The 6,892-nt window shown below is 37.0% G+C and overlaps 2 long non-coding RNA genes across 3 annotated transcripts in view; both read left to right on the top strand.

Moving 5' to 3' along the window:
- The first annotated feature begins 3,057 nt into the window (after window positions 1–3,057).
- LOC113077451 (uncharacterized) lies at window positions 3,058–6,344 on the top strand. The gene is made up of 3 exons (XR_003281339.1): window positions 3,058–3,627; window positions 3,722–3,904; window positions 6,293–6,344. It is a non-coding gene; the product is annotated as an uncharacterized LOC113077451 (long non-coding RNA).
- A 70-nt stretch (window positions 6,345–6,414) lies between these two features.
- LOC113077454 (uncharacterized) overlaps window positions 6,415–6,892 on the top strand; it is a 7,335-nt gene continuing 6,857 nt past the window's right edge. For both annotated transcript variants that reach the window (XR_003281340.1, XR_003281341.1), the window contains exon 1: window positions 6,415–6,450. This is a non-coding gene — a long non-coding RNA (uncharacterized LOC113077454). The remainder of the gene's footprint in view (window positions 6,451–6,892) is intronic.

Genomic DNA, 6,892 nt, shown 5'->3' with positions numbered 1-6,892 from the left:
TCAAAACGCTTCCTGTACATCTGCACACATGCAGCATTAGAGAAACGAGGAGAACACTGCAGTAGTTCATCCTTGGCTTCGGCGGCTCCCTAATGTTGTGCTTTTGCGAGCAGATGGTCAGTGAGTGAAGGTGACCGTCATTCAAGATCACACTATAAACATCATTCACACAGAAGGAGATTGCAATCGTTCTGCTAGCCTGTTTGTTTTTGCGTTAAAGGTGAAGTGTGTTATGTATGAGTCACTAGCGCCTCACAAATGATAAACAAACTGAAAAGCGGCTCACACGTGTGCCACAGAAAGCCGAACAATGTTGTTTATTACGTGTGAATGACAGGACGTGCAAACATTGGTACAAAGCCCAGAGTTTTCCGACGCCTTTGATGTGGTTCCCACAATGCTGCACCATTCCTCTCGAATTTAAAGCGTCCTTAAGCACACAACTTGACGCTTGACACGCTCACAGCAGTGTACTCAAACTCTCAGACACGAGAGCGGGAGCCAAAACCTTGGAAAGTTCCACCCTGTTTCTTCCTGTTTGTGAGCAGCGTTTGATGAGAGATGGCTCTCGGTCATCAGCATTGCTCAGAGTGTTTACACAGGGCCTGATTTAGTTTGATGAAGCATGCAGTGCTGATCCAAACAATAGCTGATTATGTGACTCACACACTCTTGCGTCGCTCTCCTGGGGTCAAGTCATTGACACGAACATGCATATGATACAAAGCTTATCAGGAGCCAAGACACAAAGTACCTCTAATTAATGTCTTTTGAAGCAAACATCAGCATTTGGGTTTCTTGAGAATGTAGAACATCTGAAACAAAAGCCAATATATAAAGCATTCACAGTCTGTGAATAACGCACTTCTGAATGAATCAGAGAAAACCGTGTCGGACAGGATTTGATTTTATATTATTGTATTTCATTTTTGTTCTTTCACTTTAGTTTTCTTTTTATTCGTTTTAAAGATTTTATATCTTTAGACGTATTTTCTTAGAAGCTGCTTTTTTATCCTGTAAAAACCGGAAAATTGTGAAATATTCAAAATGCAAGAAAAAAAAGTAATTCTGACTTTTTATCTCACAATTCGGACATTATTTCTCACCATTCTGAGTTTATATTTTGCAATTCTTTTGCAATTTTTTTCTCACAATTTTGAGTTTACATCTTTTTTTCTCACCAAGGAATAAAATATAAAAAAGGCAAATTGTGACTTTTTATCTCATAATTTGATACTCACAATTCTGCATTTATATCTCACAAATTTTTGATATCTTGCAATTGCAAATTAAAACCTTGCATTTCTGACTTTCTTATAGATTTCTGATTTTATATCTCACAATAACATTTTTTTTTTTTACCAGTTCTGTTTAGATTTTTTTTATGTCACATTTGATCAATTTAATGCATCCTTTCTTAATAAAAGATCTTACAGATTTTTAGTTGGGCAACTATACACAATACCCATAATACCGTTCACCATCATTTCCTACTGAGTGCAGTTCACAGAGGCACAGAGAGTTGTGGTGATGCATACAGGCATCTATTAAGCAGCGTTTTTAGACGTTTTGACACATACAGCCCTGTTTAAAACCATGTTTCTTCAACTCAGCAGCTGCTTCCAATCCAATGGCATGTGCTTCCCCGAGCCTCGTTTCTAAATGTTGAACGAGGGCTGACAAGTTCACACAGACCTCTCTTTTCAAAGCCGTCCTGTTCTCTGTCAAACATTGCGTGGCAACATCAAACGCTCCGGCCGGTCAGATATTTTAGTGTTTTTTTTGGGAGGATTGGGATAATTGGAGGCAGGCCTCTGCAGAGCTGTCGGATATGTGGCGCATTTCTCTTCTGAGCTTTTTCAGAGGGCGTTGAGTGTAAAACACACTTCGTTGGGCTCCTCCTCTCTGTCACTGGAAGCCCTGAGCCATTCTTCAGCCAAACGGGGAGAAACATCGCACTCACACATGATATCTGGCCCCTGCTTGTTGAATATTGTGTGTGTTTTGGAAGGTTCGACAAACCCAGCGCTCCTCAAACGCCTTCAGCTTCTCCTCATTTGTGTATCACATGTTTTGTTTTTTGTTGAAAACTCTCGTTGGTTTGGCCAGAACTCAAAGAATGTCTCTTTTGAAGGCATGATGGAAAAGTAATGATATTGAGTGTGAAGGCTTACTGCAAAGTTCTTAGTATTTTTCTCTCGTTTCCAATTACAAATACCTAATTTTTTTAAAAAAATCAAGATTATTTCTTAGAGAAGGAAATTTAATATATTCAATCTTGTTTTACTGAAAAATGCATATAAATAAAGTGTTTATGCATTACCATTCCAAAATGAGAAATGTTTTAATGTTTTTGAAAGAAGTGATTTTTTTAATTTTTTTTTATCAAGGCTGCATTTCTTTGATCAAAAATACAGTCAAAAATTTTAAATATTATAATTATTAAAAAATAACAGTTATCTATGTGAATATATAGTAAGATGTAATTTATTTCTGTGTTTCGCAGCTGAATTTTCCTCAACATTACTCCAGTCTTCAGTGTCACATGATCTTCAGAAATCATTCTGATTTGCTGATTTATTTTTAATTTTTATAAGTCGCACTTTTTTCATAGTTTGGCTGGTCCTGCACTTTTAGTCAGATTATTTATGAAAATTAATTTGATATGAACCAAGAGAAATGAACCGAGAGTTCACATTACCGTCTCCAGCCGCCAGAGGGCGCTCTATGTTGCTCAGTTCTCCTGTAGTCTACACTGAACACATAGAGCGCCCTCTCGCGGCTGTAGATGGTAATGTTTTCACTTGGTCCTAAATAAATGCGACTTATAGTCCAGTGCGACTTATATATGTTTATTTCCTCATCATGTCGTATTTTTGGACTGATGCGACTTATACTCAGGTGCGACTTATAGTCCGAAAAATACGGTACTGCTCGAGAAACATTTATGATTATTATCAATGTTGAAAACAGTCACAATATTTTTGTGGAAACGGTGATGCATTTTATTTTTCAGGATTGTTTGATGAATAGACAGTTGAAGAGAACAGCATTTATTTGCTTCATAGAAGTCTTCAATGTCACTTTTTATTAATTTAATGCATCCTTGTGGAACAAAAGTATTACGTATACCCACAAATATATGAAGCAGCACAACTGTTTTCAACATTTATATAAATCAGAAATGTCCCTTAAGCATCAAATCAACATATCAGTGTCATAATTCCTGTAATAATGCAATAGTTTCTGTTCTTTGTTCAGTTCTTGTCCTTGTTTGTTCCTGTGGTTTCCACTGTTTGTCTCTTTGACGATTAATGCACCAGTCTCTTTTCCAGTTTGCAAACATGACAAACTTTCGTCATAAACATAACAACTGAAGTGATTTCTGCAGGATCGCGTGACACTGGAGACATGATGCTAAAAATTCAGGAATTACGTACAATTCAAAAATCATTATTTGCTGTTTTTACTGTTTCTTTTTTGCAGCCCGGTTAAAATCGTGACAAATGACACACAGTCTTTTTGCTCTGAGTTTTAACTCATTTATTTGTATGCATTTTTCAGAAAGCAAGACTTAATATCTTAAGCCATTCTCTAGAGGTGGTGTTTGTGCAAGAAAAGCAAAACGTAAGTGGAAAAGACTTTTTTTTTTGCAGTGTATCAACTGTCCTTTTTTAACTCAAAGATAGCAAACTGTTCGTTGTTGTTTCTGTCTCTGCAGATGCTCGTCAGACTTGTCTCTCCTCTCGCTCGGTTCAGTGCCAGTGCTTTTGTTTTTCCATCTCTCCAACAGGAGGGTCATCGGCTGGTCAGGTCCAAATGAGAAATATTTGGCTCGTTCCTCTGGCGGCCGCTCAGATCCAGCCTTTTACTGTTTCTCCCGCAGCGAACGATGCCAAAGTGGGTAAGAATTCACCCGGGGCCTTTTCATTTCAGCCCACCGCCGATTCATTGCCATTCTTGTGCTTATTTTCTTTCGTCCAGTTACAAGTTTGTTGTTGTGAAAGTCTGGTAATCTTCAGCCTACTGTGATGCATCTGCATGTCATTTTTTAATCTTCATGAAAAAAAGAAGTTCTTTTGAACATTTATTCAATATCGTTCTGTTTTGACGTCTGATAACGTGTCATGCCTAGAGCAGAGATACCTGAATTTTTTCAGTCAACACTTTTTACCTAAAATATTCACAGTTTCAACTAATGTTAGTTAACAGCAAGATTAGTTTTTTTAAAACTGTACATAAGTGTTTTATTTTGTAAATTAATGTAATTTAAAATTTGTATGATATAATTAATAATTATTAGTTTTTCATCAACTCAGACCAACAACATTACATTACATTACATGCAGGTTAATAAATAAAATATTATATATATATATATATATATATATATATATATATTAGGGGTGTAACGATACGCGTATTCGTATTGAACCGTTCGGTACGACGCTTTCGGTTCGGTACGCGGTACGCATTATGTATACCGAACGGTTCGTTGGAGTAATTAATTATATTTGAAAAAAAAAAAAAAAAGAGAGAGAGAGAAATATAATGATATGCGTTCAACAAGGTAGCCCAATAACCCAAACAACGTAACAGGCAACGCCCCTGACACTCCCGAAGAAGAAAAAAACACCATCTTATATGTTTATGTTAGGCTACTCAGCAGGCGCTCGCTCACTCAGTACGCGCTGAAGGCTCGTTGCAAAATAGCCAATGCGTTTAACAGACTAGAAATGAGAAGATCCTCCAATAACCAACAGGTCTGGTGTTTGGGTGCACTGTGGATTCCCTTTAAGCTATAATGGTGATGGCAAGAGAGTGGTGGATAAAAAAACAACGGTATGTCGCATCTGCAACATGACAGGGTACACCAGCGGGATTACAAAAAAAACAAAAAACAAAAAAAACAGCGGGAATATCTGGGATATATGCGTCAGTACTATCTGGGAAAAGACGAAAAAAAGGAGAAACATGCACGCAGCAAACTATCCCTGCAGCATTTAGAAACTATAGCTTACAGGGAATCCAACCCAAACACCAGACCTGTTGGTTATTTTAGGATCTTATATTTCTGGTCTGTTAAATGCATTAGACATTTTGCAACGAGCCTTCAGCGCGTGCTGAGTGAGCGAGCGCCTTAGGGGCCGTTCACATATCGTGCCTAAAAACGCGTGGAAAACGCTAAGCACGTCTTTCTCCTCCTTTCCAAAGCGCTCGGGCAGAAGCGCTCATGAGGCGTCTGTCTTTGCTAAGCAACAATGACGTGCTGCTCTCTCCATGAGACGCGGAAATTTCAGCGAAGGATAAATGGATTTGCAGCTCTAAAAATCGCTTGCAGTAGCGCTGCTACTAAATTTATTTCAAAATTGCAATCCATATACAACTATGATCAGCTGTTCCTTCATCTTGGCTGAGCTCTCAACGTTGTTACGGGAAAGGATGAAGCTGATTGGTTGGTTCTTGTCACATGACCCGCGGTGCGCTTGCGGCATTCTGAAAAGTTGAGATGTTTTTACATTTTGCTGTATCTAAAACGTATCGAACCGAACCGAACCGAACCGTGACATCAGTGTATCGTATCGAACCGAACTGTGAATTTTGTGAACCGTTACACCCCTAATATATATATATATATATATATATATATATATATATATATATATATATATTTTTTTTTTTTTTTTACAATATTTTTTTACATATATTTTTGGAATTTTTGTGCAATTTTTGGAATTTTTATGGTTTCACAAATGATTTAATTTATTAGTAATTATTTTTCACATCTAAACTTAAACAAGAAAGCTTCCTGTAATAATGCACATTCACAGTCGATCAATTTGGGACGAGACCACTAAGTAGTAAGTATCCTACAGTTTATTTATACTTTAATTTGTGTCCATTTACACTTTTATCACCATTTCACTCTTTTAATAAGTTAAACCCCTTTGAGCTCAAATATTTACTTGAAGTTAAGTTAAGAAATTTGAGATTAAACTAAGTTGATATTTCAATTTCACAACATATTTGCACGTTCCCTGATATATGTTATTGATAACATTACACTCCGGTAAACAAATAAAATACTTGTAAAAAAAAAAGTGTTTTATTTTTATTTTTTTATTTTATGATAAACGACGTAAAATATGTATAAAAAAATTTAAATATAAAAATGTACAATTTTTAATCTGAACATGAAAGCTTGACAAAGGACTTTTATTTTATCTGGAAGCAACAGTTTGAAGTTCAAAGCGTCTTAATGCTGGATGTGTTTCATCTTTTGTCTCTCCAGATGTTCTCTGATGGACTGGAGTGCTGTGGATTATTGTGATGTTTTTATCAGACTCTCATTCTGACGGCACCCATTCACTGCAGAGCAACTGATGCAATGCTACATTTCTCCAAATCTGATGAAGAAACAAACTCACCCAGATCTTGGATGACCTGAGGGTGAGCACATTTTCAGCACATTTTCATTTTAGGCTGTTTGCATCCTCTATAATATTCGATTGTTATGATTATGATGTTTTGAATCCCAGCCCTACAGTCTCTACAGGAAGTACTTCCCACTTCCTGTCCAGCTCTTCTGCCCTGATTCTCCGATGCTTTTGACCCCGATCATGTCTGACCTCTGTCTCTGGCTCTCAGAGGATGTTATGAAACACATGAGTCAGTTTTGGGTCTGCTGTGAGAACTACTAATCACATCAGTGTGAGCGAGACGGTTATGCAACTACGCACTGAGTTCTTCTGAATCTGCCGTGTTTTTGTTTGGATAGTTGATAAATCTCCCCTGAAGGCAGAAAGATTTAAAGTTTTAGCTCATATTTATTTAATTAAATAGAGAGTTACAAATGCAGTTAAATACAGAGATCATCATGCTAGTCATTGCA

The sequence above is a fragment of the Carassius auratus genome, unplaced genomic scaffold (genome assembly GCF_003368295.1).
Source record: "Carassius auratus strain Wakin unplaced genomic scaffold, ASM336829v1 scaf_tig00022604, whole genome shotgun sequence".
NCBI classification, from domain to species: domain Eukaryota; kingdom Metazoa; phylum Chordata; class Actinopteri; order Cypriniformes; family Cyprinidae; genus Carassius; species Carassius auratus.
The sequence above is the reverse complement of the archived record's forward strand: the minus strand, read 5'-3'. Positions and strand labels throughout refer to the sequence as shown.